Source organism: Alexandromys fortis, unplaced genomic scaffold, assembly GCF_014885135.2.
Source record: "Alexandromys fortis isolate MF-2015 unplaced genomic scaffold, M_Fortis_MF-2015_v1.1 scaffold_74, whole genome shotgun sequence".
Taxonomy (NCBI): domain Eukaryota; kingdom Metazoa; phylum Chordata; class Mammalia; order Rodentia; family Cricetidae; genus Alexandromys; species Alexandromys fortis.
Genome location: NW_026068008.1, coordinates 1,800,979 through 1,814,193, shown reverse-complemented (window position 1 = coordinate 1,814,193; position 13,215 = coordinate 1,800,979). Strand labels below are relative to the sequence as shown.

At 40.2% G+C, this 13,215-nt stretch overlaps 1 protein-coding gene across 2 annotated transcripts in view; it reads right to left on the bottom strand.

The window, feature by feature from the left end:
* The window catches only part of Pkia (cAMP-dependent protein kinase inhibitor alpha), an 83,300-nt gene extending 70,305 nt beyond the window's left edge, over nt 1-12,995 (bottom strand). The window contains exon 1 of one of the 2 annotated variants that reach the window (XM_050161740.1): nt 12,859-12,995. The gene's annotated coding sequence lies outside the window, so the exon portion shown is untranslated. The remainder of the gene's footprint in view (nt 1-12,858) is intronic. The other variant, XM_050161741.1, reaches the window with a different exon arrangement.
* Nucleotides 12,996-13,215: the final 220 nt, after the last annotated feature.

Genomic DNA, 13,215 nt, shown 5'->3' with positions numbered 1-13,215 from the left:
TGAAAACAAACCTATTTTACAGTAAACTGCTAAATTACAGGGTGATTATGAGGAACTGTATTTAAAGTTAGAAATAGCATGGTTCTAGGGATTTTTGCTGTTAATGTAAACTTCAGTTGCTTTTAAAGTCCTGTAGTGTTGAAAAATCTAAGTTGAACTATCCTAAATTGGGCAATATATAATAAAAAAATACTTCACAGATTAATAAAATGTAAACATTGAATAATATAAAAAATATTTGTGCTCTAAAAGTAATTTCTGTTTATACAATGTAGTACATGATTAAATACACTATAACCATGCCATCTCACCATAGTGCATTCTGAAAAGTGTGTCCTAGCGTGGTTCTGTCACTGTGGGACTCCCACCAAAGGTATTGGATAAGGATGTTTACATCAGTAGCTGACATAGTCCTACATGACTAGGAGTGAATGCAGTCAGCTACTGAGCAAAATATTATATGATACTTGACTACTTACTTTGTAAATTATCAAGTATACATACATCTATTAGTTCATATATCATTAATACAAAGAGAAATGTATTATGGAGAAGAGATTTAAGACAGTCTTTTGTCCCTTTCTATTTGTTAGGTCTGGCCCTCAAGCATTTTCTTGTTAGTATCATCTTACTTCTAGGTAATGCAGGAGAACATCAGTGTAACTTTGTAACTCGTGGTATTTGTTAAATTGTCTTTACACGGAAATGTTATGATTAAACTGGACATAAATATATATATATATATACATATACATATATGTGTATATATAATTGAAACCAGCAATTAGCCACTTTTAATAATCTGGCTAATATTATGAGTTATGACTGTGAAGACAGATGAATAAATGCCAGTCCAGATTTGGTTTTCTGACTTAAAAAAAAAATCACAGCTCATTTGGTCCATGTCCTAGTTTGAGCTCAGCAATTTCCATTCTTAGATTCTAGTTTTAGGATGAGGGCACTCTGTCTAGACCAGAAAAGAGTGAACATCGCAGGACACAGCTGACCTCTCCCCTTTCTCTCCAAATTCTCTAGCATATAAAGTAAGGGATCCATAACAAATTCACCCGATGACATGTAACTGTTGTGGCCATGTCTGCTCAAATATTAGGACTTGAGGGACACTGTGACACATGGCCTGAAACACAGACATATGAGAAAAGTTCCTTTGCATTGGAAAACATATTACTCAAAGGAGAAAATACAATAATGGCTATAAAGAACACAGGGATGAAAAGCGAGTCAAATTTAGTATGCTGTTCAAGCTAAAAGACCAAGGTGTTCATGCTTTTATTCTCCCATATTTGAGTAGTAGTAATAAGCCAGTAATACACATTCATTAAACATTTAAATAAATATCTATAATTAAAATTTGAGATAGTATATGTGCAGATATTAAGATGCAAATAAGTTTTCTTTGTAAAAATTTGTTCTGAAAAATGTATTATTCAAATTTTAAGTGAAATTTCACTTTGTAGTGATCAAATATTTGAAACAGAAAGGTCTTGAATACATACATATCCATAATCTATAAATATTTATTCACTTATAACTAGCTAAGGAAAAAGAGTTTAGAGCACACAAAAAACACTTCTATTCACCTGTAATAAATGGACAAATGCAGAAATACGTATCATTCATAGAGGTATTTTCCTTGTTCTCAATACAATATTTTAGAATGAGAGTAGGCCCCACATCAAGCCTTTGATGAACACCTAATTAATCTGCTGTGCCCATGTGTTGGCTTTGGATTGAACAGATATTCAGTAATGACTTGCACTTTTTACCTGAGGTATTGATGATACTCTATGCCCAGATAAATATTAAGAGATCACCCAAAACAGTGAACTTGTGCAAAAGTAGCTAGAGCTGCCAATCACCACAGACATCTCAATGATTTTTAACAGAACATATGTATGTGGGTCTGTTTGTGGGTATGTGTATGTGAGGACAGGGGCCGGCGAAGGCCAGAGGGGAGCACTGAATACCCTGAAGTTGGAGTTACAGGTAGTTGTAAGTCTCTGGATGTGAGTGCTGGGAAACAAACCTGGATCCTCTGGAAGAGCAACATGCACACTTAACGGCTGAGCCTTCTCTCCAGCTACGATATATTAATTTTGAACTATGATTTGAATGCTATATAATACATAGGGCCTTTGCTGGATTTGTAGTAGTTTCATTAAGCACAAATAAATGATCCATGTAAATAAGAGAAAACTCATCCAATGACAGCAAAATTGAAATCCGCTTTTTAATAATTCCCTTAATAGTCATTATAGCAGAGAATTTGTGTTTCAGGCATTGCAGTTCTAAATATCAGTTTAAAGTAGTTGTTAATTAAATGTAATTAGTTGTACCTAGTAACAAAGCATTTTGTGAATATTAAATTTTGTGAGCTTCAAACATAAAAATATGTAACAAGTCAAAACCAGCTCCATGTCAAGCACCATATCGTTACAGGTTAATTTTCCTGTTTGATATGTTAACTATTTTGATTAGCTATATATAATTTCACCCATTTTTACACATTAAAAAGGAATGTTCAAAATGTGTTGTAGTAAATTCTCAAAAAATTAAATAAAAATTTGTTTTCAAAAAGTTATGTCCTTTCCCCAGATGGTGAGCAGCAGGCGCCTAGGCTCTTCTTAGAGGAGGAGGTGGGCATTAGGCGTGTTTATGGATTAAAGCTGGCCTTCCCTCAGGGAGTCAACACTGTCACTGGGGAAAGAAACAACAACTGTGTTTCTCCAGGGAAGAGGCAGCTCTGTTTCTTCGTGGCACTTGGCTCCTGAAACAAACACCCTCACATAACATCCACACTGCCATTTCTGACAGACAGTGAGAAGTGCAAGCAGACACGCCACATAATTCAGGGAGGGAAGAGGACGCCAGCCACTTGCGTCAGATTATTCAATCAGCTGCTTGAATGGCAAAAAATAGAAGCTAAGTCTAATTCCCACAGGACTGCAGGATCAGAGCCCATTGCTTTGAAATAGCATCCAGGAAGGCTCAGGCATGTTCAGTGCTCAGCTTGGCTGATGTCGGGGGCTGCTGGGCAAAGACCTGGTAATGAGGTCTCATTATGAACTTTTCACAAGAAAAAAATACTAAAAACGGGAACACTACTCACTCTTACTATTGCAGCTATCAGAATACAGTGAATTGTGTTTTGCATTGTTTCTGTCTTGGAAACAAGACTTAGCAGCAGCATCCAGGCAACCGTAGCCCTCTTGCCCCAGTCTCCTGAGTGTGTGGATTACAGGCATATACTACCTTGCCTGGCTTATTATGATATTCTCTTTAATTATCATGACTACCCTGTTGTCCCTGTTTTTAATTTTAGGGAAAGAGGTTCAGAGCTAAAAGCAACTCACCATAACTCACCTCGGTAGCAAATGAATTACAAATCAGTTTTATTTGACACACTGAGAACCTAAGTGGTAGCCCAAACTACTCAAACAAACAAACTAACAAAAAGAAACAGAAAGGGAACTAGAGAGCCGAGTGGACAGTGTACATGTTTTAACTGATCTCAGATACAATCAAAGAGCTGCATTAGGATGCTGTGTAAAATTACTGTCAGTGTTCTGGAAGAAAAGAATAATAAAACAAATAAATTCACACTACCCTTATCCTCAAACATTCTGAAAATCAACTCAGTTTTTTTTTTTCTTTCTCTCATGACATCAAATTGCCTTCTCATCTTGTTTCCCATGCTGCCCACTAGGAGGGAGAATTTAAACACTGCAAACATTTTGTGGGACAGGTTATTGCCTTTGATGTCTAAGATAACCAAGACATCGAGTCCCATCCCCGTGTTCAATGAGCTTGTCTTCTGTCAGATCATTTTGAATAAGGTTTCATTGGGGGTGAATGGTGACTTCACAATGCTGCATGGTGGTATTTGAGTTACTGGCTCAAACCATCATGTGAAATTGAATTCAAATGACTAGGTTTTTGTTTCTCAGAGACAGAGGGGGCGGAAGGAAGGGAGGGGAAGACAGAAAGGGGAGGTATTGATTGTCAGATCCCCTAAGACCAAAGAAGAAGATACAGACAATTGTGAGCCATGTGTGGGTGCTGGGAATTTAACCCAGATTCTCTGGAAGAGCAGCCAGTGCTCTTCTTAATGGCCTAGCCATCTTTCCAGCCTTAGTTTTTAACTCTATTGAGAGCCAAGACATTTGGTGACAAGGATCTGTCAAAATTCACTTTTGAGGAAGAATGCTAGCATAGTCTCTTCAGAAAAAATCTTCTAAAAAATCAGCAAGTGTAGTTTATAATTAGAAATATAAGCAGAAAAAACAACAACACCTTGAATTTTGTAGGCAAATGAACGGAGCTAAAAAACATCATTTTGAGTGAGGTAACCTAGACACAGAAAGACAATTATCACATGTACTCATAAAGTAGTTTTTAAACATAAAGCAAAGAAAACCAGCCCACAAATCACAATTCCAGAAAACCTAGACAACAATGAGGACCCTAAGAGAGGCATACATAGATCTAATCTACATGGGAAGTAGAAAAAGACAAGATCTCCTGAGAAAATTGGGAGCATAAGGACCTTGGGAGGAGGAAGGAGGCAGGGAGGGGAGCAGAGAAAAACGTAGAGCTCAATAAAAATCAATTTAAAAAAGAAATATAAATGTGTATTTTTTTCTGAAAAAGTTGGTATTTTACTGACATATTACCAGTTAGCAGTTAAAATCTGCTAGTCTTTAAATCTAAGCTCAGGCTTGAGGACTAGGGAAGATTATTACCAGTGTTTCTTTCTGACACCCACCAACTCTTAAGGGCACTTCAGTGACGTCTAGCAGGATGAGTTTGCAATTGCATAGAAGTTTTGAGATCTGGCTGTTCCCTTCCTATATTACAGTTATCAAGAGAAGCTGAGCTCAAAAGGACAGGGATGAAAATATAAGAAGAGGCAATAAAATATTTGCTGACTTTTCTGTTTATTCAGTTGAATTCAAGGTTATACAGAAAAAGGAATTGAGTAGATGTGTGCACTATAGCTATGATCACAATGAAAAGCTTAATGCTTGTACCTTTATCTCATAGCTACTACCATGTGTTGTCTAAGAAGTGCCTATGTTGTTCATATAGTTAAAGGTCAGAATGGGTATTCTAAGTTTGCTTTTCTGAGAAATGAGGACAGTGGCAAGTAAGAAGAGAACTGTTCAGCAATAACAAAAACATCCATAAAAAAATACCATCACTACCTGTCTAGGGCCTACTTTGTGGGATGATTTTGTTCATTAAACACAAATTCTTACAACAAATTAGTTTTAAATGTCCCTTAAATATATATCACAACATCTATTCTTTCATCTTTATATCAGAGTATTTCCCCTCCTCTGCATAAGACAGCTAAGATACACTTGGACAGTGAGTAGGCACACCCCTAGTTCCAGCTATGCTTTCCATATTCCAAACACTGTGTTATTCAGCTCAAGTACTAGCTAGCAGATTTCTTTAAAATTGTGTTTCAAGAAGAGAAATTGGGAAAGAGCTTTAATCACATTGGCATAGGGGATAACTCCCTGAACAGAACACCATTAATGCAGGCACTAAGATCAACAATTAATAAAGAGGACCACATAAAATTGAAAGCCTTCTGTATGGCAAAGGACACTATCAACTGGACAAAATGACAATATACAGAGTGGGAAAAGATCTTTACCAACTTCACACCTGACAAAGGGCTAATATCCAAAATAAGTAAAACAACAACAAAAACAAAAACTCAAGAAACTTGGCATCATAAAATTAAATAATGCAAACCAAAAAAAAATGTGGTACAAATATAAACTGATAACTTTGCATAGAAGAATCTCAAATGGCTGAGAACACTTAATGCAATGTTCAACATTCTTGGCCATCAGCGAAATGCAAATCAAAACAACTTTGCGATTCCGTTTTATGCCTGTCAGAATGGCCAAGATCAAAAACACAAGTCACAGTTCATGCTAAAGAGGATGTGGACCCAGGGGACCACTCCTCTACTGCTGGTGCGAATGCAAATTGTACAGCCACTTTGGAAATTAATACAGAGATTCCTGAGAAAATTTGGAATCAATCCACCTCAAGACTCAGCTATAGCACTCCTGGACAGATACCCAAAGGATGCTCCATCCCACTCTGATGACAATTGCTCAACTATCCTCATAGCAGCTTTATCTGTAATAGCCAGAAGCTAAAAGCAACGTAGCTATCACCCAGTCAAAGAATGGACGAGAAAATGTGGTGCATTTTCACAATGGAACAATACTCAGCTGTTTAAAAACAAAACAAAAACAAAGCCAACAAAAATGAAAATAAGCAAAACATACACATGCCAAAACAAACAAACAAACAAAAAACAACAGCCAGTCTTTGGTGGCTCAGGCCTTTAATCCCAGCACTCAGGAGGCAGGTGGATCTCGGAGTTTAAGGCCAGCCTGGTCTACAGAGCGACAGCTAAAGCTACACAGAAAAAACCCTGGCTGTCCTGGAACTAACTTTGTAGAACAAGCTCAGAGCGAGTTCCAGGACAGCCAGGGTTACACCAAAAAACCCCGTCTCAAAAACAAAAACAAACAAAAGTAATATCATGAAATTTTCAGGCAAATGGATGGAAGTAGAAAAAAAATATTGAGTGAGGTAGCCCAGACCCAGAAAGACAAAGATCGTGGGTACTCACTTAGTAGTGTAAAGCAAAGGATAACCGTGGGACAGCTCACAAACCCAGAGAGGCTAAGTAACCAGGAGGACTTAAGCAGGGTGGGGGGGAGGGGTTGCAAGGATTTCCCTGGAAAGAGGAAATAGAAGAGTGTACGGGGGCTGAGTGGGGTTGGTAATAGGAGGAATCCAGTTTGGGCAGGGAGGGAAAAATTACTAGAACCCCTGAATTAGGGTGCATTTTGGAGGCAAGGTGGAAACCTAGCACAATGGGAACTCCACAGAATCTAGGAGAGTAACCCTAGCAAATGGGGGATACAGAGCTTGAACAGGCCATCTCTGTAACCAGGCTAGGCTTCTTCAAGGGGAGGAATTGGGACAACAACCAACCACATAACATCTGACCTACAGTTTGTGTTGTTATTGGAGGGTTCTGGAACTGGAGCCTAGCAGAATCAGCATGAACAAGATCAGAGAGACTTCATCCAGCAACTGATGGGAGCCGGTGCAGACAGCCACAGCCACACATCAGGCAGAGCTTGGGAATCCCCAGGAACAGCAGGAGGAAGCATCTGAAGAATCAGAGGGGTTAGGGACACTCCAAGAACATAGCACACAGAATCAATTGACTGGGACTCATGGGGGCTACAGAGGTCAGAGAGCCTGGAGAGGGGTCTGACCCAGGTCCTCTGTATATATGTTATGGCTGAATAGTTTGGTGGTCCTGTGGGATTCCTAACAGTGGGAGCCATTTCTGCCTTGTTTGCCTGCTTGTGGAACGCATTTCCTCTTGTTGGGTTGCTGTATCCAGGCTTGATGTGATGGTATACACCATGTCTTAATGTAGCTTGGTATGCCTTATTAGATCTGCTCTTTTCTGAGGGGAGGTGGATTTGGAGGGGAGGGAAGGGGAGAGAGACGGGGAAGGGGCAAGAAGAGGAACTGTGGCCAAGATGTAATATTTGGAAGAAGAATAAAACAAACAAACAAACAAACAGAAAGATAGATTAAAAGGCTACACCAGTACGACAAGGTAGAAGATTTACCATAAAGCTGGTCCATAAATTTAAACCTAAAAACAGAACATGTTTTAGATTAGGCTAGATACAAGTATTCATTTCTGGGACTTAAGACAAAGAAAAATTGCTTCAGATCATTTTACATTAATTCATCGTTGTTACAAGACTTGACATCTGTGATGCACTGGCACCATTCTGAAATGACAAAATATGTGAGCCTTGAAATCTTCCAATATTTATGCAGAGTGTTTTCCTTCACAAACTACAAATGACAAAATGTGAGACTGTCTCCTTACTCAGATCACGCGAGATGGATTCCCTTTTATTACTGGGTTCATTTACAAGATTGCTGGAACTGGTTCAGCAGTAAACATAAATACTATCTGCTGAACAAGATCACAATTTTTTTAATTAGCTTACATATTCAAGTGTAAATGTTTAGGCAGTCTCCCACCAAATGTAAAAGGCATTAACTTTCCTGTTATATGTAAACAGTATGTATAACTTCCTGTTATATACATATAAACTGCTATATCTATAATAATATAAGCATGACTTGAAATCACCACAAAATTTTGAACTTAATACATAATTATCCACTGATTTTGGCTGGATAAATTAGGACACACACATAGAAAACCGGTAAATATCACTTGCTTTCTAAAAAGCAGTATAAAATATAAAGTACTGAAAGTGTTCTGCTACCAAAAACTACAAAATCTAGTATAAGCTTAGAATAAAATAGCTTTAAGTTGAAATAAAATCCTGGCACATAGTGGAATGGATAAATTCCGAAGGCATCGTGCTAAGTGGAAAAAGCCAGACAAAATCAGACAACGGATGTAATATTTCCACTTTTTGTGACACAAAATAGGAAATTCTATGGTCACAAATAGAGAGTGGCCTGCTGCCTGAGGGGCACAGAGAACGATGGAGAGTCTGTTAGGGTAATGAAAAAGTCCCGAAAATGGATAGCATGGTGCTTGTAGACCATTTGCAAATATAGGTAACTAAATGAGTTAAAATGGTAAATTGATGTTACATGACTTCAAATTTTATATAGTTAAATTACTACATTAATTTTAAGATACATACAATCTATACTCTATTTTTCTAATGTGTGTACACTCGTCATGCTTTAAAAATTATAAAACATACTATAAAATGTTAATTTATTTCACAAATCACCAGCAGCTATGTCAGATAGCTCCAGCCTCCTTACATTCCAGCTTAGACTTTTAATGCACTTTTATTTATTCAAGGCGCTGTGTATCTCCTTAGACTGTCTGGCAGATGAACATAATTTATCATTGTTTCCTTCACTTGACTATGACAAATAAATTATCTCATATAGCAATATTAAGAATAAATTACAAGTGAAGGAAATATACATTTTTCTGATGATGAATGGGTGTGTCTAAAAGTGGACTACTGCAGTCAACTTCTGGCCACGCTTGTCTAAACGCTTGTCGCACAGTCCTTTTGTCCCGACTAATTCGTGACTATGTCCCTGGACACACACCTGGGCACTGTGAAAAAGGCCACAGGTAATATGCCAGTTGACTCCCAGATTTTGTTTTAGATGTCTGTGTTTGATAAGGACACAGTGCAAGTTCACACAAAAGGGTGCAAGACATAAAATCTACAGAAATTTAAACATGGGGAAGAAAGTTTATCTCATCAGAGGAAGCTTCATGGAAGAGTCAGAGACAGTGGTGAACACATTTCAAGAAATGGCAGGACGGCTAACTAGGCCTGCAAGAGGAGACAAGCATAGGTATGACTTTATGTTTGGCTGTGTGTAGGGCCAGCCCCAGCCAATCACCTTGCTTGTGGGGCGGGGTCGCCTGAGGATAATTTTACTAATAAATATTGCTGGTGTGCTGTCCCCCGCCCCTTCTGCTTTCCTGTTCTCCCCTGGAACCTCTGGTTCTGTAAGTCTCTTTCCCAATTAAAGCTGTATATATTATTACAATTTCTGTCTGCCTTCATTTAAGCTGCTACAGCTGTGTGTGGGATACTTTGAGATGGTTAGTGAGCTGGATGACGAGCTATTACTCTGCATGATGTATATCAGTTATTATAAATACTGAAAAGAGTATTGTGGAACTCTATCCATTAAAGCACCACTGGTAATATTCAAAGTAGCTTTTGTGTTTGAGCCAGGGTCTCATATTCTAGCCCAGACCTCCAATATAATACCATTTTCCCTACTGATTCTCACTGGAGGAACTGGATAAACAAAACTGACATTTCTTCCTTCATCTTTCCACTTTTCAGTATTTCAACTTAAGGCTATTTTAGATGTAGTTAAGAGCAGCAAGACAAGACTGCAGCTCTTCTTTTGTCATGAGAAGTCAACTCCGACCTCTTTGTTTGCCCCTGTGTAGGCTCTGCTATCACTGCTTGCTAGACAGTGTTCAAGGGGTTGGAGAGCAATTGATTGACTTCAATTCTATCTTGTCAAACATACAGAAACACTCCAGTAACACTGATTCAGTGAAGGAGTCTATTCTCCACTTCATTTCTGAACATCAGCAAATTAACTCCTTTTTTTCTTCCGAGAAACTTGCAAAGTAAAGAGAATACAGTGATAAATCAATCCTAGTCACAGCACCATTTATGTGTGTGTATGTGTGTGCCATGCATGTGTGTGAGTACATGTGAGTGTGCTGTGCGTGTTGAGTGTGTGTATGTGAATGGGTGTGTGCATGCCTGTGTGTGCTTGCACGAGCGTGTAAGTTGGTGTATGTGTGTGTTTCTACTGAGAGCTCTAAATTTATAACTATTTCTCAAAATTGTTTAAGCATAACAAGGTCCAAATCTGGAGTTCTGCATGTGTCCTGTCCTCCTCATTTATACCAGAATGAAAATTCTATCTTTAAGTTGCTTTCTTCCCAACAAGGTGCCCTTAACTCCAGTCCTTCCCGTAGTGAATCAGTTTCCCGTGCAAACATTGGCAGGCACCCTACCAGTTCACCACGCACCAGCCCCTTGATCCTGAACCGATTTCTTGTCAGACAATTCCTTTTCCTCAGAAACCAAATAACGGAGCCTTAGAATTTTAATCACCATTGGAATGTTCTTGGGCATCTCTTTCTTGACAAAAACATATAGCTCTCAACAGTATAGAGATTGTTTTTGTTCCTGTAGAGTCAAATGATCATTATATAATTGAATTTCAATTTAGAATACATCGAGCTAAGTTTTAAAGAGAGAATTATTTATATTTATCAGTTATTTTTGAGAAAAAAATGATTGAGTCAGTAAGTATTTTTAAATCAGTAAAGGTCATGGAAGTGAGGACTCCCACCCCCATCTTAGTCTTTGTTTCTTTTACTAGAAGAAGCTAGTGAGTCAAAATTCTAGCATCTCAAGTGTTTAATACCTGAAATACAAACCATATTCAAAACACAACAACCTCAGTAAACAAACAGAAATGGCCCTCAGTTCCTGAAAATCCCCCAAGACGGGGTGTGGAGTGGGCCATTTTGTGGTGGGCATCCCCTCCCTCTGCCCAGAGACTGAAGGTGCAGACAAAGGAACGGACTCAATCTTCATAGAGAGGATTTCTCAAAAGCGAATTTGTAATTATAAAAGTGGTACCAATCACCCTAGAATTAGCCTGGCTTCAGGGAATCGGCAACAGTGGGAACGGGAAACAAGCAAGGTGCCATTGTAGGTAAAATTATGTCTTCTTTTCCACTGCTTTACCTATTATACTGAATAAAATGGCAAGGCTGTTGAGTCAAACTGCCTTTCCAATTTCAAGTGTAGGATGGCAGATCATTTAAACGAGACAGAATATCGGCTCACAGACTCCCCACAATCTGCCTTACTGCAACTGCTCTCAGATGGTGAAGTACAAATTTGCAGGACCCACACCAGCCATCTTAACTGCTCCCATCTTATTCAGAGGTATGTCACTAGGTGCCAACAAGAATAAGGATCGAGCTGGGGGTAGGGCTGGGGAGAGGGAGCCTATGTGAGGACACAAACCTGGGATGAACAAATAATCCAAGCCTAGGATTGGGCAGACCCCTGGCTGTCTGTCTGCCAATGGGAATGCCCCAGTTGGAGGTTACTAAGGAATCCTGGGGCAAGAACACTACTTGTTGTTTGGAATGGTTGCCCTAAACTCAGATAGCTAATTTACTTACACCTCAGTGAACTAGAAATTTTAAAGAGAACTGGAAAGACTGCTGTTCCCAGCTTTCCTTTGCCTATGCCTGCACAGAGAGAACTGTCTGCACAGAGAGAACTGCCTGCACAGAGAGAACTGTCTGCACAGCCCAATAGTCTGTTTTCCCATTCAAGCCTTTGTGACTAGCCAAACAGAGTGACTGCAAGAAAGGCAGTTAGAGAAAACCACGTTGGTCCTGAGTTGAAAGCAGGGCATTTTATTCTATGTCTGGGGAACGGAGAAAGTACACCAGTGATGGTGAGTTAATGATATTCCCAATAAGGAACCCTGTGAGAGCAATGCCCTTTTTGGGTCCTTGAAGTCACTCACGGAACTGAAGGAGGATAAGAGACGATGAGTTGACCTGTGAGTAGATAGAGCATCTCTGAAGATCAATGAACTGACTGACAGAGAAGATGGAAATGTAAGAAGCTGCTAAGTGCAGCTCACACCAAGCAGAACTCAGGAGGGCAGCGAAGTTTTCCTTCCACCCAGAGGGACTCCCAGAGCAAAGCATCTAAGCAAGCAGGTGTTATGACATTGAGCTGAGTGAAGGAACACCCTGATACCAGGGATGACAGAGAACCAAAGAGGACAACAGGAAGGCAAGATTATTGATGACTTCCCCAACTGCTTCCAAGGATATGGTGCTCCCAAGCCAGGGAGCAATGGCATGAAGGTTGAAGACACAAAGGTGAAACAGGAGCTCAGACTGTTTTACGTTTCGGAATACTCCTCAGTGTCTACCAACAGGCTACGGAAATGGTTGATCACCTTTAAGAGCTGGAGGCCGAAAGCCCCTTTGTTTGCTCTGGAACATCTCTCTCCTCCCGTGCATATCCAATGCAAGGCTGACCAACCTTTCACTCACTCACTCCTTTTCCCACTGCAGAATGCAGCAGGGCTATCCCTTCTTTCCCGGCTCCTACAAAGCCAGTCATCAATCTGGCGGAAAGCCCGGCTCAGGGCGGCTAGCGCGGGCCCGCGGCTTACCTTCGGGATGAAGAGGCACGTCTCGCTGCCCTGGGCTGCAGTCCCGCCGACCGTCCGCGTGTGTTGGGATCTACGGGCTCCTGCGGCCCCCGCCCCACCTGCAGCTGCTGCTGCTGCGGGCTACTCCAGGCGGGCCGAATGAAGTCATCCCCCGCCGGAGCAGCACACTCCGTGCGAGCCGCGGGGGGAGACGCTCCGCTCTGGGTCGCAGGCCACCGCGTTTGCCGGCTTCAACCGACACACGCTGCCCCCCCTGTGAGAAGGCTGATCGTCTGTGAACGATTTTACACACAGGCGGCATTGCCGGATTGAGCAACAAAAGAGAAGAGACAGATAGACTTGGTCTGCAGGGAGTCC